The 20,893-nt window shown below is 48.9% G+C and overlaps 63 non-coding genes across 63 annotated transcripts; all 63 read right to left on the bottom strand.

The window, feature by feature from the left end:
* Positions 1 to 338: 338 nt before the first annotated feature.
* On the bottom strand, positions 339 to 410 carry Trnat-ugu. The gene has a single exon. It is a non-coding gene; the product is annotated as a tRNA-Thr (tRNA).
* A 246-nt stretch (positions 411 to 656) lies between these two features.
* Trnat-ugu lies at positions 657 to 728 on the bottom strand. The gene has a single exon. It is a non-coding gene; the product is annotated as a tRNA-Thr (tRNA).
* A 246-nt stretch (positions 729 to 974) lies between these two features.
* On the bottom strand, positions 975 to 1,046 carry Trnat-ugu. The gene has a single exon. It is a non-coding gene; the product is annotated as a tRNA-Thr (tRNA).
* A 246-nt stretch (positions 1,047 to 1,292) lies between these two features.
* Trnat-ugu lies at positions 1,293 to 1,364 on the bottom strand. Its single transcript has one exon. It is a non-coding gene; the product is annotated as a tRNA-Thr (tRNA).
* Positions 1,365 to 1,610: 246 nt separating this feature from the next.
* Trnat-ugu lies at positions 1,611 to 1,682 on the bottom strand. The gene has a single exon. It is a non-coding gene; the product is annotated as a tRNA-Thr (tRNA).
* Positions 1,683 to 1,928: 246 nt separating this feature from the next.
* On the bottom strand, positions 1,929 to 2,000 carry Trnat-ugu. The gene has a single exon. It is a non-coding gene; the product is annotated as a tRNA-Thr (tRNA).
* A 246-nt stretch (positions 2,001 to 2,246) lies between these two features.
* Positions 2,247 to 2,318, bottom strand: Trnat-ugu. The gene has a single exon. It is a non-coding gene; the product is annotated as a tRNA-Thr (tRNA).
* Positions 2,319 to 2,564: 246 nt separating this feature from the next.
* On the bottom strand, positions 2,565 to 2,636 carry Trnat-ugu. Its single transcript has one exon. It is a non-coding gene; the product is annotated as a tRNA-Thr (tRNA).
* Positions 2,637 to 2,882: 246 nt separating this feature from the next.
* On the bottom strand, positions 2,883 to 2,954 carry Trnat-ugu. Its single transcript has one exon. It is a non-coding gene; the product is annotated as a tRNA-Thr (tRNA).
* A 246-nt stretch (positions 2,955 to 3,200) lies between these two features.
* Trnat-ugu lies at positions 3,201 to 3,272 on the bottom strand. The gene has a single exon. It is a non-coding gene; the product is annotated as a tRNA-Thr (tRNA).
* Positions 3,273 to 3,518: 246 nt separating this feature from the next.
* On the bottom strand, positions 3,519 to 3,590 carry Trnat-ugu. Its single transcript has one exon. It is a non-coding gene; the product is annotated as a tRNA-Thr (tRNA).
* Positions 3,591 to 3,836: 246 nt separating this feature from the next.
* Positions 3,837 to 3,908, bottom strand: Trnat-ugu. The gene has a single exon. It is a non-coding gene; the product is annotated as a tRNA-Thr (tRNA).
* Positions 3,909 to 4,154: 246 nt separating this feature from the next.
* Trnat-ugu lies at positions 4,155 to 4,226 on the bottom strand. The gene has a single exon. It is a non-coding gene; the product is annotated as a tRNA-Thr (tRNA).
* Positions 4,227 to 4,472: 246 nt separating this feature from the next.
* On the bottom strand, positions 4,473 to 4,544 carry Trnat-ugu. Its single transcript has one exon. It is a non-coding gene; the product is annotated as a tRNA-Thr (tRNA).
* Positions 4,545 to 4,790: 246 nt separating this feature from the next.
* On the bottom strand, positions 4,791 to 4,862 carry Trnat-ugu. The gene has a single exon. It is a non-coding gene; the product is annotated as a tRNA-Thr (tRNA).
* A 246-nt stretch (positions 4,863 to 5,108) lies between these two features.
* On the bottom strand, positions 5,109 to 5,180 carry Trnat-ugu. The gene has a single exon. It is a non-coding gene; the product is annotated as a tRNA-Thr (tRNA).
* A 246-nt stretch (positions 5,181 to 5,426) lies between these two features.
* Positions 5,427 to 5,498, bottom strand: Trnat-ugu. Its single transcript has one exon. It is a non-coding gene; the product is annotated as a tRNA-Thr (tRNA).
* A 246-nt stretch (positions 5,499 to 5,744) lies between these two features.
* Trnat-ugu lies at positions 5,745 to 5,816 on the bottom strand. Its single transcript has one exon. It is a non-coding gene; the product is annotated as a tRNA-Thr (tRNA).
* Positions 5,817 to 6,062: 246 nt separating this feature from the next.
* Trnat-ugu lies at positions 6,063 to 6,134 on the bottom strand. Its single transcript has one exon. It is a non-coding gene; the product is annotated as a tRNA-Thr (tRNA).
* Positions 6,135 to 6,380: 246 nt separating this feature from the next.
* Trnat-ugu lies at positions 6,381 to 6,452 on the bottom strand. The gene has a single exon. It is a non-coding gene; the product is annotated as a tRNA-Thr (tRNA).
* A 246-nt stretch (positions 6,453 to 6,698) lies between these two features.
* On the bottom strand, positions 6,699 to 6,770 carry Trnat-ugu. The gene has a single exon. It is a non-coding gene; the product is annotated as a tRNA-Thr (tRNA).
* A 246-nt stretch (positions 6,771 to 7,016) lies between these two features.
* Positions 7,017 to 7,088, bottom strand: Trnat-ugu. Its single transcript has one exon. It is a non-coding gene; the product is annotated as a tRNA-Thr (tRNA).
* Positions 7,089 to 7,334: 246 nt separating this feature from the next.
* On the bottom strand, positions 7,335 to 7,406 carry Trnat-ugu. Its single transcript has one exon. It is a non-coding gene; the product is annotated as a tRNA-Thr (tRNA).
* A 246-nt stretch (positions 7,407 to 7,652) lies between these two features.
* On the bottom strand, positions 7,653 to 7,724 carry Trnat-ugu. Its single transcript has one exon. It is a non-coding gene; the product is annotated as a tRNA-Thr (tRNA).
* Positions 7,725 to 7,970: 246 nt separating this feature from the next.
* Positions 7,971 to 8,042, bottom strand: Trnat-ugu. Its single transcript has one exon. It is a non-coding gene; the product is annotated as a tRNA-Thr (tRNA).
* Positions 8,043 to 8,288: 246 nt separating this feature from the next.
* Positions 8,289 to 8,360, bottom strand: Trnat-ugu. The gene has a single exon. It is a non-coding gene; the product is annotated as a tRNA-Thr (tRNA).
* Positions 8,361 to 8,606: 246 nt separating this feature from the next.
* Positions 8,607 to 8,678, bottom strand: Trnat-ugu. The gene has a single exon. It is a non-coding gene; the product is annotated as a tRNA-Thr (tRNA).
* A 246-nt stretch (positions 8,679 to 8,924) lies between these two features.
* Trnat-ugu lies at positions 8,925 to 8,996 on the bottom strand. The gene has a single exon. It is a non-coding gene; the product is annotated as a tRNA-Thr (tRNA).
* A 246-nt stretch (positions 8,997 to 9,242) lies between these two features.
* Trnat-ugu lies at positions 9,243 to 9,314 on the bottom strand. Its single transcript has one exon. It is a non-coding gene; the product is annotated as a tRNA-Thr (tRNA).
* A 246-nt stretch (positions 9,315 to 9,560) lies between these two features.
* On the bottom strand, positions 9,561 to 9,632 carry Trnat-ugu. The gene has a single exon. It is a non-coding gene; the product is annotated as a tRNA-Thr (tRNA).
* A 246-nt stretch (positions 9,633 to 9,878) lies between these two features.
* Positions 9,879 to 9,950, bottom strand: Trnat-ugu. Its single transcript has one exon. It is a non-coding gene; the product is annotated as a tRNA-Thr (tRNA).
* Positions 9,951 to 10,196: 246 nt separating this feature from the next.
* On the bottom strand, positions 10,197 to 10,268 carry Trnai-uau. Its single transcript has one exon. It is a non-coding gene; the product is annotated as a tRNA-Ile (tRNA).
* A 564-nt stretch (positions 10,269 to 10,832) lies between these two features.
* Trnat-ugu lies at positions 10,833 to 10,904 on the bottom strand. Its single transcript has one exon. It is a non-coding gene; the product is annotated as a tRNA-Thr (tRNA).
* A 246-nt stretch (positions 10,905 to 11,150) lies between these two features.
* Trnat-ugu lies at positions 11,151 to 11,222 on the bottom strand. Its single transcript has one exon. It is a non-coding gene; the product is annotated as a tRNA-Thr (tRNA).
* Positions 11,223 to 11,468: 246 nt separating this feature from the next.
* Positions 11,469 to 11,540, bottom strand: Trnat-ugu. The gene has a single exon. It is a non-coding gene; the product is annotated as a tRNA-Thr (tRNA).
* Positions 11,541 to 11,786: 246 nt separating this feature from the next.
* Trnat-ugu lies at positions 11,787 to 11,858 on the bottom strand. Its single transcript has one exon. It is a non-coding gene; the product is annotated as a tRNA-Thr (tRNA).
* A 246-nt stretch (positions 11,859 to 12,104) lies between these two features.
* On the bottom strand, positions 12,105 to 12,176 carry Trnat-ugu. The gene has a single exon. It is a non-coding gene; the product is annotated as a tRNA-Thr (tRNA).
* A 246-nt stretch (positions 12,177 to 12,422) lies between these two features.
* On the bottom strand, positions 12,423 to 12,494 carry Trnat-ugu. Its single transcript has one exon. It is a non-coding gene; the product is annotated as a tRNA-Thr (tRNA).
* A 246-nt stretch (positions 12,495 to 12,740) lies between these two features.
* Trnat-ugu lies at positions 12,741 to 12,812 on the bottom strand. The gene has a single exon. It is a non-coding gene; the product is annotated as a tRNA-Thr (tRNA).
* Positions 12,813 to 13,058: 246 nt separating this feature from the next.
* Trnat-ugu lies at positions 13,059 to 13,130 on the bottom strand. The gene has a single exon. It is a non-coding gene; the product is annotated as a tRNA-Thr (tRNA).
* Positions 13,131 to 13,376: 246 nt separating this feature from the next.
* On the bottom strand, positions 13,377 to 13,448 carry Trnat-ugu. Its single transcript has one exon. It is a non-coding gene; the product is annotated as a tRNA-Thr (tRNA).
* A 246-nt stretch (positions 13,449 to 13,694) lies between these two features.
* Trnat-ugu lies at positions 13,695 to 13,766 on the bottom strand. Its single transcript has one exon. It is a non-coding gene; the product is annotated as a tRNA-Thr (tRNA).
* Positions 13,767 to 14,012: 246 nt separating this feature from the next.
* On the bottom strand, positions 14,013 to 14,084 carry Trnat-ugu. The gene has a single exon. It is a non-coding gene; the product is annotated as a tRNA-Thr (tRNA).
* A 246-nt stretch (positions 14,085 to 14,330) lies between these two features.
* Positions 14,331 to 14,402, bottom strand: Trnat-ugu. Its single transcript has one exon. It is a non-coding gene; the product is annotated as a tRNA-Thr (tRNA).
* A 246-nt stretch (positions 14,403 to 14,648) lies between these two features.
* Positions 14,649 to 14,720, bottom strand: Trnat-ugu. Its single transcript has one exon. It is a non-coding gene; the product is annotated as a tRNA-Thr (tRNA).
* Positions 14,721 to 14,966: 246 nt separating this feature from the next.
* Positions 14,967 to 15,038, bottom strand: Trnat-ugu. Its single transcript has one exon. It is a non-coding gene; the product is annotated as a tRNA-Thr (tRNA).
* A 246-nt stretch (positions 15,039 to 15,284) lies between these two features.
* Positions 15,285 to 15,356, bottom strand: Trnat-ugu. The gene has a single exon. It is a non-coding gene; the product is annotated as a tRNA-Thr (tRNA).
* Positions 15,357 to 15,602: 246 nt separating this feature from the next.
* Positions 15,603 to 15,674, bottom strand: Trnat-ugu. Its single transcript has one exon. It is a non-coding gene; the product is annotated as a tRNA-Thr (tRNA).
* A 246-nt stretch (positions 15,675 to 15,920) lies between these two features.
* On the bottom strand, positions 15,921 to 15,992 carry Trnat-ugu. Its single transcript has one exon. It is a non-coding gene; the product is annotated as a tRNA-Thr (tRNA).
* Positions 15,993 to 16,238: 246 nt separating this feature from the next.
* Trnat-ugu lies at positions 16,239 to 16,310 on the bottom strand. The gene has a single exon. It is a non-coding gene; the product is annotated as a tRNA-Thr (tRNA).
* Positions 16,311 to 16,556: 246 nt separating this feature from the next.
* Positions 16,557 to 16,628, bottom strand: Trnat-ugu. Its single transcript has one exon. It is a non-coding gene; the product is annotated as a tRNA-Thr (tRNA).
* Positions 16,629 to 16,874: 246 nt separating this feature from the next.
* Trnat-ugu lies at positions 16,875 to 16,946 on the bottom strand. The gene has a single exon. It is a non-coding gene; the product is annotated as a tRNA-Thr (tRNA).
* Positions 16,947 to 17,192: 246 nt separating this feature from the next.
* Positions 17,193 to 17,264, bottom strand: Trnat-ugu. The gene has a single exon. It is a non-coding gene; the product is annotated as a tRNA-Thr (tRNA).
* Positions 17,265 to 17,510: 246 nt separating this feature from the next.
* Trnat-ugu lies at positions 17,511 to 17,582 on the bottom strand. The gene has a single exon. It is a non-coding gene; the product is annotated as a tRNA-Thr (tRNA).
* A 246-nt stretch (positions 17,583 to 17,828) lies between these two features.
* Trnat-ugu lies at positions 17,829 to 17,900 on the bottom strand. The gene has a single exon. It is a non-coding gene; the product is annotated as a tRNA-Thr (tRNA).
* A 246-nt stretch (positions 17,901 to 18,146) lies between these two features.
* Positions 18,147 to 18,218, bottom strand: Trnat-ugu. Its single transcript has one exon. It is a non-coding gene; the product is annotated as a tRNA-Thr (tRNA).
* A 246-nt stretch (positions 18,219 to 18,464) lies between these two features.
* Trnat-ugu lies at positions 18,465 to 18,536 on the bottom strand. Its single transcript has one exon. It is a non-coding gene; the product is annotated as a tRNA-Thr (tRNA).
* Positions 18,537 to 18,782: 246 nt separating this feature from the next.
* Positions 18,783 to 18,854, bottom strand: Trnat-ugu. Its single transcript has one exon. It is a non-coding gene; the product is annotated as a tRNA-Thr (tRNA).
* Positions 18,855 to 19,100: 246 nt separating this feature from the next.
* Positions 19,101 to 19,172, bottom strand: Trnat-ugu. The gene has a single exon. It is a non-coding gene; the product is annotated as a tRNA-Thr (tRNA).
* A 246-nt stretch (positions 19,173 to 19,418) lies between these two features.
* Positions 19,419 to 19,490, bottom strand: Trnat-ugu. Its single transcript has one exon. It is a non-coding gene; the product is annotated as a tRNA-Thr (tRNA).
* A 563-nt stretch (positions 19,491 to 20,053) lies between these two features.
* On the bottom strand, positions 20,054 to 20,125 carry Trnat-ugu. Its single transcript has one exon. It is a non-coding gene; the product is annotated as a tRNA-Thr (tRNA).
* Positions 20,126 to 20,371: 246 nt separating this feature from the next.
* On the bottom strand, positions 20,372 to 20,443 carry Trnat-ugu. The gene has a single exon. It is a non-coding gene; the product is annotated as a tRNA-Thr (tRNA).
* Positions 20,444 to 20,689: 246 nt separating this feature from the next.
* On the bottom strand, positions 20,690 to 20,761 carry Trnat-ugu. The gene has a single exon. It is a non-coding gene; the product is annotated as a tRNA-Thr (tRNA).
* Positions 20,762 to 20,893: the final 132 nt, after the last annotated feature.

Genomic DNA, 20,893 nt, shown 5'->3' with positions numbered 1-20,893 from the left:
CTGGACTATACGTTGAACTATCTGAAATATCCTTATTTTCCTCTGGTCCATCATTGCTTTGGTCATCGTCCATCTTCCTGAGCTAAGGAGGCTGTTACAGCTTACACCTCTTTGCGATCGCCACAGCCCTCGAGAAAAATACATTTCAGAGTCCAGAAAATGCGTACAAAGATTTACTCTGCCACAACAATTCGCTACCATTGAGGTCCACAGCGATGACTGACGGGTGCTGCCGTCTTCCGTCTATCGTCATCTGTGATCTTGGCTCAGGCCCGAAAAGACACGCTATTTCGAAATTTTCGGTTCAAAGCATTGCATTGGCCCATTTAAAATTGTGCTGCCCCCTGTGAGAATGGAACTCACAGCCCCTGGTTTACAAGACCAGTGCTCTGCCCCTGAGCTAAGGAGGCTGTTACAGCTGACACCTCTTTGCGATCGCCACAGCCCTCGAGAAAAATACATTTCAGAGTCCAGAAAATGCGTACAAAGATTTACTCTGCCACAACAATTCGCTACCATTGAGGTCCACAGCGATGACTGACGGGTGCTGCCGTCTTTCGTCTATCGTCATCTGTGATCTTGGCTCAGGCCCGAAAAGACACGCTATTTCGAAATTTTCGGTTCAAAGCATTGCATTGGCCCATTTAAAATTGTGCTGCCCCCTGTGAGAATCGAACTCACGACCCCTGGTTTACAAGACCAGTGCTCTGCCCCTGAGCTAAGGAGGCTGTTACAGCTTACACCTCTTTGCGATCGCCACAGCCCTCGAGAAAAATACATTTCAGAGTCCAGAAAATGCGTACAAAGATTTACTCTGCCACAACAATTCGCTACCATTGAGGTCCACAGCGATGACTGACGGGTGCTGCCGTCTTTCGTCTATCGTCATCTGTGATCTTGGCTCAGGCCCGAAAAGACACGCTATTTCGAAATTTTCGGTTCAAAGCATTGCATTGGCCCATTTAAAATTGTGCTGCCCCCTGTGAGAATCGAACTCACGACCCCTGGTTTACAAGACCAGTGCTCTGCCCCTGAGCTAAGGAGGCTGTTACAGCTTACACCTCTTTGCGATCGCCACAGCCCTCGAGAAAAATACATTTCAGAGTCCAGAAAATGCGTACAAAGATTTACTCTGCCACAACAATTCGCTACCACTGAGGTCCACAGCGATGACTGACGGGTGCTGCCGTCTTTCGTCTATCGTCATCTGTGATCTTGGCTCAGGCCCGAAAAGACACGCTATTTCGAAATTTTCGGTTCAAAGCATTGCATTGGCCCATTTAAAATTGTGCTGCCCCCTGTGAGAATCGAACTCACGATCCCTGGTTTACAAGACCAGTGCTCTGCCCCTGAGCTAAGGAGGCTGTTACAGCTTACACCTCTTTGCGATCGCCACAGCCCTCGAGAAAAATACATTTCAGAGTCCAGAAAATGCGTACAAAGATTTACTCTGCCACAACAATTCGCTACCATTGAGGTCCACAGCGATGACTGACGGGTGCTGCCGTCTTTCGTCTATCGTCATCTGTGATCTTGGCTCAGGCCCGAAAAGACACGCTATTTCGAAATTTTCGGTTCAAAGCATTGCATTGGCCCATTTAAAATTGTGCTGCCCCCTGTGAGAATGGAACTCACGGCCCCTGGTTTACAAGACCAGTGCTCTGCCCCTGAGCTAAGGAGGCTGTTACAGCTGACACCTCTTTGCGATCGCCACAGCCCTCGAGAAAAATACATTTCAGAGTCCAGAAAATGCGTACAAAGATTTACTCTGCCACAACAATTCGCTACCATTGAGGTCCACAGCGATGACTGACGGGTGCTGCCGTCTTTCGTCTATCGTCATCTGTGATCTTGGCTCAGGCCCGAAAAGACACGCTATTTCGAAATTTTCGGTTCAAAGCATTGCATTGGCCCATTTAAAATTGTGCTGCCCCCTGTGAGAATCGAACTCACGACCCCTGGTTTACAAGACCAGTGCTCTGCCCCTGAGCTAAGGAGGCTGTTACAGCTTACACCTCTTTGCGATCGCCACAGCCCTCGACAAAAATACATTTCAGAGTCCAGAAAATGCGTACAAAGATTTACTCTGCCACAACAATTCGCTACCATTGAGGTCCACAGCGATGACTGACGGGTGCTGCCGTCTTTCGTCTATCGTCATCTGTGATCTTGGCTCAGGCCCGAAAAGACACGCTATTTCGAAATTTTCGGTTCAAAGCATTGCATTGGCCCATTTAAAATTGTGCTGCCCCCTGTGAGAATCGAACTCACGACCCCTGGTTTACAAGACCAGTGCTCTGCCCCTGAGCTAAGGAGGCTGTTACAGCTTACACCTCTTTGCGATCGCCACAGCCCTCGAGAAAAATACATTTCAGAGTCCAGAAAATGCGTACAAAGATTTACTCTGCCACAACAATTCGCTACCATTGAGGTCCACAGCGATGACTGACGGGTGCTGCCGTCTTTCGTCTATCGTCATCTGTGATCTTGGCTCAGGCCCGAAAAGACACGCTATTTCGAAATTTTCGGTTCAAAGCATTGCATTGGCCCATTTAAAATTGTGCTGCCCCCTGTGAGAATCGAACTCACGACCCCTGGTTTACAAGACCAGTGCTCTGCCCCTGAGCTAAGGAGGCTGTTACAGCTTACACCTCTTTGCGATCGCCACAGCCCTCGAGAAAAATACATTTCAGAGTCCAGAAAATGCGTACAAAGATTTACTCTGCCACAACAATTCGCTACCACTGTGGTCCACAGCGATGACTGACGGGTGCTGCCGTCTTTCGTCTATCGTCATCTGTGATCTTGGCTCAGGCCCGAAAAGACACGCTATTTCGAAATTTTCGGTTCAAAGCATTGCATTGGCCCATTTAAAATTGTGCTGCCCCCTGTGAGAATGGAACTCACGGCCCCTGGTTTACAAGACCAGTGCTCTGCCCCTGAGCTAAGGAGGCTGTTACAGCTGACACCTCTTTGCGATCGCCACAGCCCTCGAGAAAAATACATTTCAGAGTCCAGAAAATGCGTACAAAGATTTACTCTGCCACAACAATTCGCTAGCATTGAGGTCCACAGCGATGACTGACGGGTGCTGCCGTCTTTCGTCTATCGTCATCTGTGATCTTGGCTCAGGCCCGAAAAGACACGCTATTTCGAAATTTTCGGTTCAAAGCATTGCATTGGCCCATTTAAAATTGTGCTGCCCCCTGTGAGAATGGAACTCACGACCCCTGGTTTACAAGACCAGTGCTCTGCCCCTGAGCTAAGGAGGCTGTTACAGCTTACACCTCTTTGCGATCGCCACAGCCCTCGAGAAAAATACATTTCAGAGTCCAGAAAATGCGTACAAAGATTTACTCTGCCACAACAATTCGCTACCATTGAGGTCCACAGCGATGACTGACGGGTGCTGCCGTCTTTCGTCTATCGTCATCTGTGATCTTGGCTCAGGCCCGAAAAGACACGCTATTTCGAAATTTTCGGTTCAAAGCATTGCATTGGCCCATTTAAAATTGTGCTGCCCCCTGTGAGAATGGAACTCACGGCCCCTGGTTTACAAGACCAGTGCTCTGCCCCTGAGCTAAGGAGGCTGTTACAGCTGACACCTCTTTGCGATCGCCACAGCCCTCGAGAAAAATACATTTCAGAGTCCAGAAAATGCGTACAAAGATTTACTCTGCCACAACAATTCGCTACCATTGAGGTCCACAGCGATGACTGACGGGTGCTGCCGTCTTTCGTCTATCGTCATCTGTGATCTTGGCTCAGGCCCGAAAAGACACGCTATTTCGAAATTTTCGGTTCAAAGCATTGCATTGGCCCATTTAAAATTGTGCTGCCCCCTGTGAGAATCGAACTCACGACCCCTGGTTTACAAGACCAGTGCTCTGCCCCTGAGCTAAGGAGGCTGTTACAGCTTACACCTCTTTGCGATCGCCACAGCCCTCGAGAAAAATACATTTCAGAGTCCAGAAAATGCGTACAAAGATTTACTCTGCCACAACAATTCGCTACCATTGAGGTCCACAGCAATGACTGACGGGTGCTGCCGTCTTTCGTCTATCGTCATCTGTGATCTTGGCTCAGGCCCGAAAAGACACGCTATTTCGAAATTTTCGGTTCAAAGCATTGCATTGGCCCATTTAAAATTGTGCTGCCCCCTGTGAGAATCGAACTCACGACCCCTGGTTTACAAGACCAGTGCTCTGCCCCTGAGCTAAGGAGGCTGTTACAGCTTACACCTCTTTGCGATCGCCACAGCCCTCGAGAAAAATACATTTCAGAGTCCAGAAAATGCGTACAAAGATTTACTCTGCCACAACAATTCGCTACCATTGAGGTCCACAGCGATGACTGACGGGTGCTGCCGTCTTTCGTCTATCGTCATCTGTGATCTTGGCTCAGGCCCGAAAAGACACGCTATTTCGAAATTTTCGGTTCAAAGCATTGCATTGGCCCATTTAAAATTGTGCTGCCCCCTGTGAGAATCGAACTCACGACCCCTGGTTTACAAGACCAGTGCTCTGCCCCTGAGCTAAGGAGGCTGTTACAGCTTACACCTCTTTGCGATCGCCACAGCCCTCGAGAAAAATACATTTCAGAGTCCAGAAAATGCGTACAAAGATTTACTCTGCCACAACAATTCGCTACCACTGAGGTCCACAGCGATGACTGGCGGGTGCTGCCGTCTTTCGTCTATCGTCGTCTGTGATCTTGGCTCAGGCCCGAAAAGACACGCTATTTCGAAATTTTCGGTTCAAAGCATTGCATTGGCCCATTTAAAATTGTGCTGCCCCCTGTGAGAATGGAACTCACGGCCCCTGGTTTACAAGACCAGTGCTCTGCCCCTGAGCTAAGGAGGCTGTTACAGCTGACACCTCTTTGCGATCGCCACAGCCCTCGAGAAAAATACATTTCAGAGTCCAGAAAATGCGTACAAAGATTTACTCTGCCACAACAATTCGCTACCATTGAGGTCCACAGCGATGACTGACGGGTGCTGCCGTCTTTCGTCTATCGTCATCTGTGATCTTGGCTCAGGCCCGAAAAGACACGCTATTTCGAAATTTTCGGTTCAAAGCATTGCGTTCGCCCATTTAGAATTGTGCTGCCCCCTGTGAGAATCGAACTCACGACCCCTGGTTTACAAGACCAGTGCACTCCCCCTGAGCTAAGGAGGCTGCTACAGCTTACACCTCTTTGCGATCGCCACAGCCCTCGAGAAAAATACATTTCAGAGTCCAGAAAATGCGTACAAAGATTTACTCTGCCACAACAATTCGCTACCATTGAGGTCCACAGCGATGACTGACGGGTGCTGCCGTCTTTCGTCTATCGTCATCTGTGATCTTGGCTCAGGCCCGAAAAGACATGCTATTTCGAAATTTTCGGTTCAAAGCATTGCATTGGCCCATTTAAAATTGTGCTGCCCCCTGTGAGAATCGAACTCACGACCCCTGGTTTACAAGACCAGTGCTCTGCCCCTGAGCTAAGGAGGCTGTTACAGCTTACACCTCTTTGCGATCGCCACAGCCCTCGAGAAAAATACATTTCAGAGTCCAGAAAATGCGTACAAAGATTTACTCTGCCACAACAATTCGCTACCATTGAGGTCCACAGCGATGACTGACGGGTGCTGCCGTCTTTCGTCTATCGTCATCTGTGATCTTGGCTCAGGCCCGAAAAGACACGCTATTTCGAAATTTTCGGTTCAAAGCATTGCATTGGCCCATTTAAAATTGTGCTGCCCCCTGTGAGAATCGAACTCACGACCCCTGGTTTACAAGACCAGTGCTCTGCCCCTGAGCTAAGGAGGCTGTTACAGCTTACACCTCTTTGCGATCGCCACAGCTCTCGAGAAAAATACATTTCAGAGTCCAGAAAATGCGTACAAAGATTTACTCTGCCACAACAATTCGCTACCACTGAGGTCCACAGCGATGACTGACGGGTGCTGCCGTCTTTCGTCTATCGTCATCTGTGATCTTGGCTCAGGCCCGAAAAGACACGCTATTTCGAAATTTTCGGTTCAAAGCATTGCATTGGCCCATTTAAAATTGTGCTGCCCCCTGTGAGAATGGAACTCACGGCCCCTGGTTTACAAGACCAGTGCTCTGCCCCTGAGCTAAGGAGGCTGTTACAGCTGACACCTCTTTGCGATCGCCACAGCCCTCGAGAAAAATACATTTCAGAGTCCAGAAAATGCGTACAAAGATTTACTCTGCCACAACAATTCGCTACCATTGAGGTCCACAGCGATGACTGACGGGTGCTGCCGTCTTTCGTCTATCGTCATCTGTGATCTTGGCTCAGGCCCGAAAAGACACGCTATTTCGAAATTTTCGGTTCAAAGCATTGCATTGGCCCATTTAAAATTGTGCTGCCCCCTGTGAGAATCGAACTCACGACCCCTGGTTTACAAGACCAGTGCTCTGCCCCTGAGCTAAGGAGGCTGTTACAGCTTACACCTCTTTGCGATCGCCACAGCCCTCGAGAAAAATACATTTCAGAGTCCAGAAAATGCGTACAAAGATTTACTCTGCCACAACAATTCGCTACCATTGAGGTCCACAGCGATGACTGACGGGTGCTGCCGTCTTTCGTCTATCGTCATCTGTGATCTTGGCTCAGGCCCGAAAAGACACGCTATTTCGAAATTTTCGGTTCAAAGCATTGCATTGGCCCATTTAAAATTGTGCTGCCCCCTGTGAGAATTGAACTCACGGCCCCTGGTTTACAAGACCAGTGCTCTGCCCCTGAGCTAAGGAGGCTGTTACAGCTGACACCTCTTTGCGATCGCCACAGCCCTCGAGAAAAATACATTTCAGAGTCCAGAAAATGCGTACAAAGATTTACTCTGCCACAACAATTCGCTACCATTGAGGTCCACAGCGATGACTGACGGGTGCTGCCGTCTTTCGTCTATCGTCATCTGTGATCTTGGCTCAGGCCCGAAAAGACACGCTATTTCGAAATTTTCGGTTCAAAGCATTGCATTGGCCCATTTAAAATTGTGCTGCCCCCTGTGAGAATCGAACTCACGACCCCTGGTTTACAAGACCAGTGCTCTGCCCCTGAGCTAAGGAGGCTGTTACAGCTTACACCTCTTTGCGATCGCCACAGCCCTCGAGAAAAATACATTTCAGAGTCCAGAAAATGCGTACAAAGATTTACTCTGCCACAACAATTCGCTACCATTGAGGTCCACAGCGATGACTGACGGGTGCTGCCGTCTTTCGTCTATCGTCATCTGTGCTCTTGGCTCAGGCCCGAAAAGACACGCTATTTCGAAATTTTCGGTTCAAAGCATTGCATTGGCCCATTTAAAATTGTGCTGCCCCCTGTGAGAATGGAACTCACGGCCCCTGGTTTACAAGACCAGTGCTCTGCCCCTGAGCTAAGGAGGCTGTTACAGCTGACACCTCTTTGCGATCGCCACAGCCCTCGAGAAAAATACATTTCAGAGTCCAGAAAATGCGTAAAAAGATTTACTCTGCCACAACAATTCGCTACCATTGAGGTCCACAGCGATGACTGACGGGTGCTGCCGTCTTTCGTCTATCGTCATCTGTGATCTTGGCTCAGGCCCGAAAAGACACGCTATTTCGAAATTTTCGGTTCAAAGCATTGCATTGGCCCATTTAAAATTGTGCTGCCCTCTGTGAGAATCGAACTCACGACCCCTGGTTTACAAGACCAGTGCTCTGCCCCTGAGCTAAGGAGGCTGTTACAGCTTACACCTCTTTGCGATCGCCACAGCCCTCGAGAAAAATACATTTCAGAGTCCAGAAAATGCGTACAAAGATTTACTCTGCCACAACAATTCGCTACCATTGAGGTCCACAGCGATGACTGACGGGTGCTGCCGTCTTTCGTCTATCGTCATCTGTGATCTTGGCTCAGGCCCGAAAAGACACGCTATTTCGAAATTTTCGGTTCAAAGCATTGCATTGGCCCATTTAAAATTGTGCTGCCCCCTGTGAGAATCGAACTCACGACCCCTGCTTTACAAGACCAGTGCTCTGCCCCTGAGCTAAGGAGGCTGTTACAGCTTACACCTCTTTGCGATCGCCACAGCCCTCGAGAAAAATACATTTCAGAGTCCAGAAAATGCGTACAAAGATTTACTCTGCCACAACAATTCGCTACCACTGAGGTCCACAGCGATGACTGACGGGTGCTGCCGTCTTTCGTCTATCGTCATCTGTGATCTTGGCTCAGGCCCGAAAAGACACGCTATTTCGAAATTTTCGGTTCAAAGCATTGCATTGGCCCATTTAAAATTGTGCAGCCCCCTGTGAGAATGGAACTCACAGCCCCTGGTTTACAAGACCAGTGCTCTGCCCCTGAGCTAAGGAGGCTGTTACAGCTTACACCTCTTTGCGATCGCCACAGCCCTCGAGAAAAATACATTTCAGAGTCCAGAAAATGCGTACAAAGATTTACTCTGCCACAACAATTCGCTACCATTGAGGTCCACAGCGATGACTGACGGGTGCTGCCGTCTTTCGTCTATCGTCATCTGTGATCTTGGCTCAGGCCCGAAAAGACACGCTATTTCGAAATTTTCGGTTCAAAGCATTGCATTGGCCCATTTAAAATTGTGCTGCCCCCTGTGAGAATCGAACTCACGACCCCTGGTTTACAAGACCAGTGCTCTGCCCCTGAGCTAAGGAGGCTGTTACAGCTTACACCTCTTTGCGATCGCCACAGCCCTCGAGAAAAATACATTTCAGAGTCCAGAAAATGCGTACAAAGATTTACTCTGCCACAACAATTCGCTACCATTGAGGTCCACAGCGATGACTGACGGGTGCTGCCGTCTTTCGTCTATCGTCATCTGTGATCTTGGCTCAGGCCCGAAAAGACACGCTATTTCGAAATTTTCGGTTCAAAGCATTGCATTGGCCCATTTAAAATTGTGCTGCCCCCTGTGAGAATCGAACTCACGACCCCTGGTTTACAAGACCAGTGCTCTGCCCCTGAGCTAAGGAGGCTGTTACAGCTTACACCTCTTTGCGATCGCCACAGCCCTCGAGAAAAATACATTTCAGAGTCCAGAAAATGCGTACAAAGATTTACTCTGCCACAACAATTCGCTACCACTGAGGTCCACAGCGATGACTGACGGGTGCTGCCGTCTTTCGTCTATCGTCATCTGTGATCTTGGCTCAGGCCCGAAAAGACACGCTATTTCGAAATTTTCGGTTCAAAGCATTGCATTGGCCCATTTAAAATTGTGCTGCCCCCTGTGAGAATGGAACTCACGGCCCCTGGTTTACAAGACCAGTGCTCTGCCCCTGAGCTAAGGAGGCTGTTACAGCTGACACCTCTTTGCGATCGCCACAGCCCTCGAGAAAAATACATTTCAGAGTCCAGAAAATGCGTACAAAGATTTACTCTGCCACAACAATTCGCTACCATTGAGGTCCACAGCGATGACTGACGGGTGCTGCCGTCTTTCGTCTATCGTCATCTGTGATCTTGGCTCAGGCCCGAAAAGACACGCTATTTCGAAATTTTCGGTTCAAAGCATTGCATTGGCCCATTTAAAATTGTGCTGCCCCCTGTGAGAATCGAACTCACGACCCCTGGTTTACAAGACCAGTGCTCTGCCCCTGAGCTAAGGAGGCTGTTACAGCTGACACCTCTTTGCGATCGCCACAGCCCTCGAGAAAAATACATTTCAGAGTCCAGAAAATGCGTACAAAGATTTACTCTGCCACAACAATTCGCTACCACTGAGGTCCACAGCGATGACTGACGGGTGCTGCCGTCTTTCGTCTATCGTCATCTGTGATCTTGGCTCAGGCCCGAAAAGACACGCTATTTCGAAATTTTCGGTTCAAAGCATTGCATTGGCCCATTTAAAATTGTGCTGCCCCCTGTGAGAATGGAACTCACGGCCCCTGGTTTACAAGACCAGTGCTCTGCCCCTGAGCTAAGGAGGCTGTTACAGCTGACACCTCTTTGCGATCGCCACAGCCCTCGAGAAAAATACATTTCAGAGTCCAGAAAATGCGTACAAAGATTTACTCTGCCACAACAATTCGCTACCATTGAGGTCCACAGCGATGACTGACGGGTGCTGCCGTCTTTCGTCTATCGTCATCTGTGATCTTGGCTCAGGCCCGGAAAGACACGCTATTTCGAAATTTTCGGTTCAAAGCATTGCATTGGCCCATTTAAAATTGTGCTGCCCCATGTGAGAATCGAACTCACGACCCCTGGTTTATAAGACCAGTGCTCTGCCCCTGAGCTAAGGAGGCTGTTACAGCTTACACCTCTTTGCGATCGCCACAGCCCTCGAGAAAAATACATTTCAGAGTCCAGAAAATGCGTACAAAGATTTACTCTGCCACAACAATTCGCTACCATTGAGGTCCACAGCGATGACTGACGGGTGCTGCCGTCTTTCGTCTATCGTCATCTGTGATCTTGGCTCAGGCCCGAAAAGACACGCTATTTCGAAATTTTCGGTTCAAAGCATTGCATTGGCCCATTTAAAATTGTGCTGCTCAATGTGAGAATCGAACTCACGACCCCTGGTTTACAAGACCATTGCTCTGCCCCTGAGCTAAGGAGGCTGTTACAGCTGACACCTCTTTGCGATCGCCACAGCCCTCGAGAAAAATACATTTCAGAGTCCAGAAAATGCGTACAAAGATTTACTCTGCCACAACAATTCGCTACCATTGAGGTCCACAGCGATGACTGACGGGTGCTGCCGTCTTTCTTCTATCGTCATCTGTGATCTTGGCTCAGGCCCGAAAAGACACGCTATTTCGAAATTTTCGGTTCAAAGCATTGCATTGGCCCATTTAAAATTGTGCTGCCCCCTGTGAGAATCGAACTCACGACCCCTGGTTTACAAGACCAGTGCTCTGCCCCTGAGCTAAGGAGGCTGTTACAGCTTACACCTCTTTGCGATCGCCACAGCCCTCGAGAAAAATACATTTCAGAGTCCAGAAAATGCGTACAAAGATTTACTCTGCCACAACAATTCGCTACCACTGAGGTCCACAGCGATGACTGACGGGTGCTGCCGTCTTTCGTCTATCGTCATCTGTGATCTTGGCTCAGGCCCGAAAAGACACGCTATTTCGAAATTTTCGGTTCAAAGCATTGCATTGGCCCATTTAAAATTGTGCTGCCCCCTGTGAGAATGGAACTCACGGCCCCTGGTTTACAAGACCAGTGCTCTGCCCCTGAGCTAAGGAGGCTGTTACAGCTGACACCTCTTTGCGATCGCCACAGCCCTCGAGAAAAATACATTTCAGAGTCCAGAAAATGCGTACAAAGATTTACTCTGCCACAACAATTCGCTACCATTGAGGTCCACAGCGATGACTGACGGGTGCTGCCGTCTTTCGTCTATCGTCATCTGTGATCTTGGCTCAGGCCCGAAAAGACACGCTATTTCGAAATTTTCGGTTCAAAGCATTGCATTGGCCCATTTAAAATTGTGCTGCCCCCTGTGAGAATCGAACTCACGACCCCTGGTTTACAAGACCAGTGCTCTGCCCCTGAGCTAAGGAGGCTGTTACAGCTTACACCTCTTTGCGATCGCCACAGCCCTCGAGAAAAATACATTTCAGAGTCCAGAAAATGCGTACAAAGATTTACTCTGCCACAACAATTCGCTACCATTGAGGTCCACAGCGATGACTGACGGGTGCTGCCGTCTTTCGTCTATCGTCATCTGTGATCTTGGCTCAGGCCCGAAAAGACACGCTATTTCGAAATTTTCGGTTCAAAGCATTGCATTGGCCCATTTAAAATTGTGCTGCCCCCTGTGAGAATGCAACTCACGACCCCTGGTTTACAAGACCAGTGCTCTGCCCCTGAGCTAAGGAGGCTGTTACAGCTTACACCTCTTTGCGATCGCCACAGCCCTCGAGAAAAATACATTTCAGAGTCCAGAAAATGCGTACAAAGATTTACTCTGCCACAACAATTCGCTACCATTGAGGTCCACAGCGATGACTGACGGGTGCTGCCGTCTTTCGTCTATCGTCATCTGTGATCTTGGCTCAGGCCCGAAAAGACACGCTATTTCGAAATTTTCGGTTCAAAGCATTGCATTGGCCCATTTAAAATTGTGCTGCCCCCTGTGAGAATCGAACTCACGACCCCTGGTTTACAAGACCAGTGCTCTGCCCCTGAGCTAAGGAGGCTGTTACAGCTTACACCTCTTTGCGATCGCCACAGCCCTCGAGAAAAATACATTTCAGAGTCCAGAAAATGCGTACAAAGATTTACTCTGCCACAACAATTCGCTACCACTGAGGTCCACAGCGATGACTGACGGGTGCTGCCGTCTTTCGTCTATCGTCATCTGTGATCTTGGCTCAGGCCCGAAAAGACACGCTATTTCGAAATTTTCGGTTCAAAGCATTGCATTGGCCCATTTAAAATTGTGCTGCCCCCTGTGAGAATGGAACTCACGGCCCCTGGTTTACAAGACCAGTGCTCTGCCCCTGAGCTAAGGAGGCTGTTACAGCTTACACCTCTTTGCGATCGCCACAGCCCTCGAGAAAAATACATTTCAGAGTCCAGAAAATGCGTACAAAGATTTACTCTGCCACAACAATTCGCTACCATTGAGGTCCACAGCGATGACTGACGGGTGCTGCCGTCTTTCGTCTATCGTCATCTGTGATCTTGGCTCAGGCCCGAAAAGACACGCTATTTCGAAATTTTCGGTTCAAAGCATTGCATTGGCCCATTTAAAATTGTGCTGCCCCCTGTGAGAATTGAACTCACGACCCCTGGTTTACAAGACCAGTGCTCTGCCCCTGAGCTAAGGAGGCTGTTACAGCTTACACCTCTTTGCGATCGCCACAGCCCTCGAGAAAAATACATTTCAGAGTCCAGAAAATGCGTACAAAGATTTACTCTGCCACAACAATTCGCTACCATTGAGGTCCACAGCGATGACTGACGGGTGCTGCCGTCTTTCGTCTATCGTCATCTGTGATCTTGGCTCAGGCCCGAAAAGACACGCTATTTCGAAATTTTCGGTTCAAAGCATTGCATTGGCCCATTTAAAATTGTGCTGCCCCCTGTGGGAATGGAACTCACGGCCCCTGGTTTACAAGACCAGTGCTCTGCCCCTGAGCTAAGGAGGCTGTTACAGCTGACACCTCTTTGCGATCGCCACAGCCCTCGAGAAAAATACATTTCAGAGTCCAGAAAATGCGTACAAAGATTTACTCTGCCACAACAATTCGCTACCATTGAGGTCCACAGCGATGACTGACGGGTGCTGCCGTCTTTCGTCTATCGTCATCTGTGATCTTGGCTCAGGCCCGAAAAGACACGCTATTTCGAAATTTTCGGTTCAAAGCATTGCATTGGCCCATTTAAAATTGTGCTGCCCCCTGTGAGAATCGAACTCACGACCCCTGGTTTACAAGACCAGTGCTCTGCCCCTGAGCTAAGGAGGCTGTTACAGCTTGCACCTCTTTGCGATCGCCACAGCCCTCGAGAAAAATACATTTCAGAGTCCAGAAAATGCGTACAAAGATTTACTCTGCCACAACAATTCGCTACCATTGAGGTCCACAGCGATGACTGACGGGTGCTGCCGTCTTTCGTCTATCGTCATCTGTGATCTTGGCTCAGGCCCGAAAAGACACGCTATTTCGAAATTTTCGGTTCAAAGCATTGCATTGGCCCATTTAAAATTGTGCTGCCCCCTGTGAGAATCGAACTCACGACCCCTGGTTTACAAGACCAGTGCTCTGCCCCTGAGCTAAGGAGGCTGTTACAGCTTACACCTCTTTGCGATCGCCACAGCCCTCGAGAAAAATACATTTCAGAGTCCAGAAAATGCGTACAAAGATTTACTCTGCCACAACAATTCGCTACCACTGAGGTCCACAGCGATGACTGACGGGTGCTGCCGTCTTTCGTCTATCGTCATCTGTGATCTTGGCTCAGGCCCGAAAAGACACGCTATTTCGAAATTTTCGGTTCAAAGCATTGCATTGGCCCATTTAAAATTGTGCTGCCCCCTGTGAGAATGGAACTCACGGCCCCTGGTTTACAAGACCAGTGCTCTGCCCCTGAGCTAAGGAGGCTGTTACAGCTGACACCTCTTTGCGATCGCCACAGCCCTCGAGAAAAATACATTTCAGAGTCCAGAAAATGCGTACAAAGATTTACTCTGCCACAACAATTCGCTACCATTGAGGTCCACAGCGATGACTGACGGGTGCTGCCGTCTTTCGTCTATCGTCATCTGTGATCTTGGCTCAGGCCCGAAAAGACACGCTATTTCGAAATTTTCGGTTCAAAGCATTGCATTGGCCCATTTAAAATTGTGCTGCCCCCTGTGAGAATCGAACTCACGACCCCTGCTTTACAAGACCAGTGCTCTGCCCCTGAGCTAAGGAGGCTGTTACAGCTTACACCTCTTTGCGATCGCCACAGCCCTCGAGAAAAATACATTTCAGAGTCCAGAAAATGCGTACAAAGATTTACTCTGCCACAACAATTCGCTACCATTGAGGTCCACAGCGATGACTGACGGGTGCTGCCGTCTTTCGTCTATCGTCATCTGTGATCTTGGCTCAGGCCCGAAAAGACACGCTATTTCGAAATTTTCGGTTCAAAGCATTGCATTGGCCCATTTAAAATTGTGCTGCCCCCTGTGAGAATGCAACTCACGACCCCTGGTTTACAAGACCAGTGCTCTGCCCCTGAGCTAAGGAGGCTGTTACAGCTTACACCTCTTTGCGATCGCCACAGCCCTCGAGAAAAATACATTTCAGAGTCCAGAAAATGCGTACAAAGATTTACTCTGCCACAACAATTCGCTACCATTGAGGTCCACAGCGATGACTGACGGGTGCTGCCGTCTTTCGTCTATCGTCATCTGTGATCTTGGCTCAGGCCCGAAAAGACACGCTATTTCGAAATTTTCGGTTCAAAGCATTGCATTGGCCCATTTAAAATTGTGCTGCCCCCTGTGAGAATCGAACTCACGACCCCTGGTTTACAAGACCAGTGCTCTGCCCCTGAGCTAAGGAGGCTGTTACAGCTTACACCTCTTTGCGATCGCCACAGCCCTCGAGAAAAATACATTTCAGAGTCCAGAAAATGCGTACAAAGATTTACTCTGCCACAACAATTCGCTACCACTGAGGTCCACAGCGATGACTGACGGGTGCTGCCGTCTTTCGTCTATCGTCATCTGTGATCTTGGCTCAGGCCCGAAAAGACACGCTATTTCGAAATTTTCGGTTCAAAGCATTGCATTGGCCCATTTAAAATTGTGCTGCCCCCTGTGAGAATGGAACTCACGGCCCCTGGTTTACAAAACCAGTGCTCTGCCCCTGAGCTAAGGAGGCTGTTACAGCTTACACCTCTTTGCGATCGCCACAGCCCTCGAGAAAAATACATTTCAGAGTCCAGAAAATGCGTACAAAGATTTACTCTGCCACAACAATTCGCTACCATTGAGGTCCACAGCGATGACTGACGGGTGCTGCCGTCTTTCGTCTATCGTCATCTGTGATCTTGGCTCAGGCCCGAAAAGACACGCTATTTCGAAATTTTCGGTTCAAAGCATTGCATTGGCCCATTTAAAATTGTGCTGCCCCCTGTGAGAATCGAACTCACGACCCCTGGTTTACAAGACCAGTGCTCTGCCCCTGAGCTAAGGAGGCTGTTACAGCTTACACCTCTTTGCGATCGCCACAGCCCTCGAGAAAAATACATTTCAGAGTCCAGAAAATGCGTACAAAGATTTACTCTGCCACAACAATTCGCTACCATTGAGGTCCACAGCGATGACTGACGGGTGCTGCCGTCTTTCGTCTATCGTCATCTGTGATCTTGGCTCAGGCCCGAAAAGACACGCTATTTCGAAATTTTCGGTTCAAAGCATTGCATTGGCCCATTTAAAATTGTGCTGCCCCCTGCGAGAATGGAACTCACGGCCCCTGGTTTACAAGACCAGTGCTCTGCCCCTGAGCTAAGGAGGCTGTTACAGCTGACACCTCTTTGCGATCGCCACAGCCCTCGAGAAAAATACATTTCAGAGTCCAGAAAATGCGTACAAAGATTTACTCTGCCACAACAATTCGCTACCATTGAGGTCCACAGCGATGACTGACGGGTGCTGCCGTCTTTCGTCTATCGTCATCTGTGATCTTGGCTCAGGCCCGAAAAGACACGCTATTTCGAAATTTTCGGTTCAAAGCATTGCATTGGCCCATTTAAAATTGTGCTGCCCCCTGTGAGAATCGAACTCACGACCCCTGGTTTACAAGACCAGTGCTCTGCCCCTGAGCTAAGGAGGCTGTTACAGCTTACACCTCTTTGCGATCGCCACAGCCCTCGAGAAAAATACATTTCAGAGTCCAGAAAATGCGTACAAAGATTTACTCTGCCACAACAATTCGCTACCACTGAGGTCCACAGCGATGACTGACGGGTGCTGCCGTCTTTCGTCTATCGTCATCTGTGATCTTGGCTCAGGCCCGAAAAGACACGCTATTTCGAAATTTTCGGTTCAAAGCATTGCATTGGCCCATTTAAAATTGTGCTGCCCCCTGTGAGAATGGAACTCACGGCCCCTGGTTTACAAGACCAGTGCTCTGCCCCTGAGCTAAGGAGGCTGTTACAGCTTACACCTCTTTGCGATCGCCACAGCCCTCGAGAAAAATACATTTCAGAGTCCAGAAAATGCGTACAAAGATTTACTCTGCCACAACAATTCGCTACCATTGAGGTCCACAGCGATGACTGACGGGTGCTGCCGTCTTTCGTCTATCGTCATCTGTGATCTTGGCTCAGGCCCGAAAAGACACGCTATTTCGAAATTTTCGGTTCAAAGCATTGCATTGGCCCATTTAAAATTGTGCTGCCCCCTGTGAGAATCGAACTCACGACCCCTGGTTTACAAGACCAGTGCTCTGCCCCTGAGCTAAGGAGGCTGTTACAGCTTACACCTCTTTGCGATCGCCACAGCCCTCGAGAAAAATACATTTCAGAGTCCAGAAAATGCGTACAAAGATTTACTCTGCCACAACAATTCGCTACCATTGAGGTCCACAGCGATGACTGACGGGTGCTGCCGTCTTTCGTCTATCGTCATCTGTGATCTTGGCTCAGGCCCGAAAAGACACGCTATTTCGAAATTTTCGGTTCAAAGCATTGCATTGGCCCATTTAAAATTGTGCTGCCCCCTGCGAGAATGGAACTCACGGCCCCTGGTTTACAAGACCAGTGCTCTGCCCCTGAGCTAAGGAGGCTGTTACAGCTGACACCTCTTTGCGATCGCCACAGCCCTCGAGAAAAATACATTTCAGAGTCCAGAAAATGCGTACAAAGATTTACTCTGCCACAACAATTCGCTACCATTGAGGTCCACAGCGATGACTGACGGGTGCTGCCGTCTTTCGTCTATCGTCATCTGTGATCTTGGCTCAGGCCCGAAAAGACACGCTATTTCGAAATTTTCGGTTCAAAGCATTGCATTGGCCCATTTAAAATTGTGCTGCCCCCTGTGAGAATCGAACTCACGACCCCTGGTTTACAAGACCAGTGCTCTGCCCCTGAGCTAAGGAGGCTGTTACAGCTTGCACCTCTTTGCGATCGCCACAGCCCTCGAGAAAAATACATTTCAGAGTCCAGAAATTGCGTACAAAGATTTACTCTGCCACAACAATTCGCTACCATTGAGGTCCACAGCGATGACTGACGGGTGCTGCCGTCTTTCGTCTATCGTCATCTGTGATCTTGGCTCAGGCCCGAAAAGACACGCTATTTCGAAATTTTCGGTTCAAAGCATTGCATTGGCCCATTTAAAATTGTGCTGCCCTCTGTGAGAATCGAACTCACGACCCCTGGTTTACAAGACCAGTGCTCTGCCCCTGAGCTAAGGAGGCTGTTACAGCTTACACCTCTTTGCGATCGCCACAGCCCTCGAGAAAAATACATTTCAGAGTCCAGAAAATGCGTACAAAGATTTACTCTGCCACAACAATTCGCTACCATTGAGGTCCACAGCGATGACTGACGGGTGCTGCCGTCTTTCGTCTATCGTCATCTGTGATCTTGGCTCAGGCCCGAAAAGACACGCTATTTCGAAATTTTCGGTTCAAAGCATTGCATTGGCCCATTTAAAATTGTGCTGCCCCCTGTGAGAATCGAACTCACGACCCCTGGTTTACAAGACCAGTGCTCTGCCCCTGAGCTAAGGAGGCTGTTACAGCTTGCACCTCTTTGCGATCGCCACAGCCCTCGAGAAAAATACATTTCAGAGTCCAGAAAATGCGTACAAAGATTTACTCTGCCACAACAATTCGCTACCATTGAGGTCCACAGCGATGACTGACGGGTGCTGCCGTCTTTCGTCTATCGTCATCTGTGATCTTGGCTCAGGCCCGAAAAGACACGCTATTTCGAAATTTTCGGTTCAAAGCATTGCATTGGCCCATTTAAAATTGTGCTGCCCCCTGTGAGAATCGAACTCACGACCCCTGGTTTACAAGACCAGTGCTCTGCCCCTGAGCTAAGGAGGCTGTTACAGCTTACACCTCTTTGCGATCGCCACAGCCCTCGAGAAAAATACATTTCAGAGTCCAGAAAATGCGTACAAAGATTTACTCTGCCACAACAATTCGCTACCACTGAGGTCCACAGCGATGACTGACGGGTGCTGCCGTCTTTCGTCTATCGTCATCTGTGATCTTGGCTCAGGCCCGAAAAGACACGCTATTTCGAAATTTTCGGTTCAAAGCATTGCATTGGCCCATTTAAAATTGTGCTGCCCCCTGTGAGAATTGAACTCACGGCCCCTGGTTTACAAGACCAGTGCTCTGCCCCTGAGCTAAGGAGGCTGTTACAGCTTACACCTCTTTGCGATCGCCACAGCCCTCGAGAAAAATACATTTCAGAGTCCAGAAAATGCGTACAAAGATTTACTCTGCCACAACAATTCGCTACCATTGAGGTCCACAGCGATGACTGACGGGTGCTGCCGTCTTTCGTCTATCGTCATCTGTGATCTTGGCTCAGGCCCGAAAAGACACGCTATTTCGAAATTTTCGGTTCAAAGCATTGCATTGGCCCATTTAAAATTGTGCTGCCCCCTGTGAGAATCGAACTCACGACCCCTGGTTTACAAGACCAGTGCTCTGCCCCTGAGCTAAGGAGGCTGTTACAGCTTACACCTCTTTGCGATCGCCACAGCCCTCGAGAAAAATACATTTCAGAGTCCAGAAAATGCGTACAAACATTTACTCTGCCACAACAATTCGCTACCACTGAGGTCCACAGCGATGACTGACGGGTGCTGCCGTCTTTCGTCTATCGTCATCTGTGATCTTGGCTCAGGCCCGAAAAGACACGCTATTTCGAAATTTTCGGTTCAAAGCATTGCATTGGCCCATTTAAAATTGTGCTGCCCCCTGTGAGAATGGAACTCACAGCCCCTGGTTTACAAGACCAGTGCTCTGCCCCTGAGCTAAGGAGGCTGTTACAGCTGACACCTCTTTGCGATCGCCACAGCCCTCGAGAAAAATACATTTCAGAGTCCAGAAAATGCGTACAAAGATTTACTCTGCCACAACAATTCGCTACCATTGAGGTCCACAGCGATGACTGACGGGTGCTGCCGTCTTTCGTCTATCGTCATCTGTGATCTTGGCTCAGGCCCGAAAAGACACGCTATTTCGAAATTTTCGGTTCAAAGCATTGCATTGGCCCATTTAAAATTGTGCTGCCCCTGTGAGAATGGAACTCACGGCCCCTGGTTTACAAGACCAGTGCTCCGCCCCTGAGCTAAGGAGGCTGTTACAGCTGACACCTCTATGCGATCGCCACAGCCCTCGAGAGAAATACATTTCAGAGTCCAGAAAATGCGTACAAAGATTTACTCTGCCACAACAATTCGCTACCATTGAGGTCCACAGCGATGACTGACGGGTGCTGCCGTCTTTCGTCTATCGTCATCTGTGATCTTGGCTCAGGCCCGAAAAGACACGCTATTTCGAAATTTTCGGTTCAAAGCATTGCATTGGCCCATTTAAAATTGTGCTGCCCCCTGTGAGAATCGAACTCACGACCCCTGGTTTACAAGACCAGTGCCCTGCCCCAGAGCTAAGGAGGCTGTTACAGCTTACACCTCTTTGCGATCGCCACAGCCCTCGAGAAAAATACATTTCAGAGTCCAGAAAATGCGTACAAAGATTTACTCTGCCACAACAATTCGCTACCATTGAGGTCCACAGCGATGACTGACGGGTGCTGCTGTCTTTCGTCTATCGTCATCTGTGATCTTGGCTCAGGCCCGAAAAGACACGCTATTTCGATATTTTCGGTTCAAAGCATTGCATTGGCCCATTTAAAATTGTGCTGCCCCCTGTGAGAATGGAACTCACGGCCCCTGGTTTACAAGACCAGTGCTCTGCCCCTGAGCTAAGGAGGCTGTTACAGCTTACACCTCTTTGCGATCGCCACAGCCCTCGACAAAAATACATTTCAGAGTCCAGAAAATGCGTACAAAGATTTACTCTGCCACAACAATTCGCTACCATTGAGGTCCACAGCGATGACTGACGGGTGCTGCCGTCTTTCGTCTATCGTCATCTGTGATCTTGGCTCAGGCCCGAAAAGACACGCTATTTCGAAATTTTCGGTTCAAAGCATTGCATTGGCCCATTTAAAATTGTGCTGCCCCCTGTGAGAATCGAACTCACGACCCCTGGTTTACAAGACCAGTGCTCTGCCCCTGAGCTAAGGAGGCTGTTACAGCTTACACCTCTTTGCGATCGCCACAGCCCTCGAGAAAAATACATTTCAGAGTCCAGAAAATGCGTACAAAGATTTACTCTGCCACAACAATTCGCTACCATTGAGGTCCACAGCGATGACTGAC

This window comes from Schistocerca americana, unplaced genomic scaffold (genome assembly GCF_021461395.2).
Source record: "Schistocerca americana isolate TAMUIC-IGC-003095 unplaced genomic scaffold, iqSchAmer2.1 HiC_scaffold_263, whole genome shotgun sequence".
Classification (NCBI taxonomy): Eukaryota; Metazoa; Arthropoda; class Insecta; order Orthoptera; family Acrididae; genus Schistocerca; species Schistocerca americana.
Note: the sequence above shows the minus strand (reverse complement) of the source record. Positions and strands in the feature narration are given on the sequence as shown.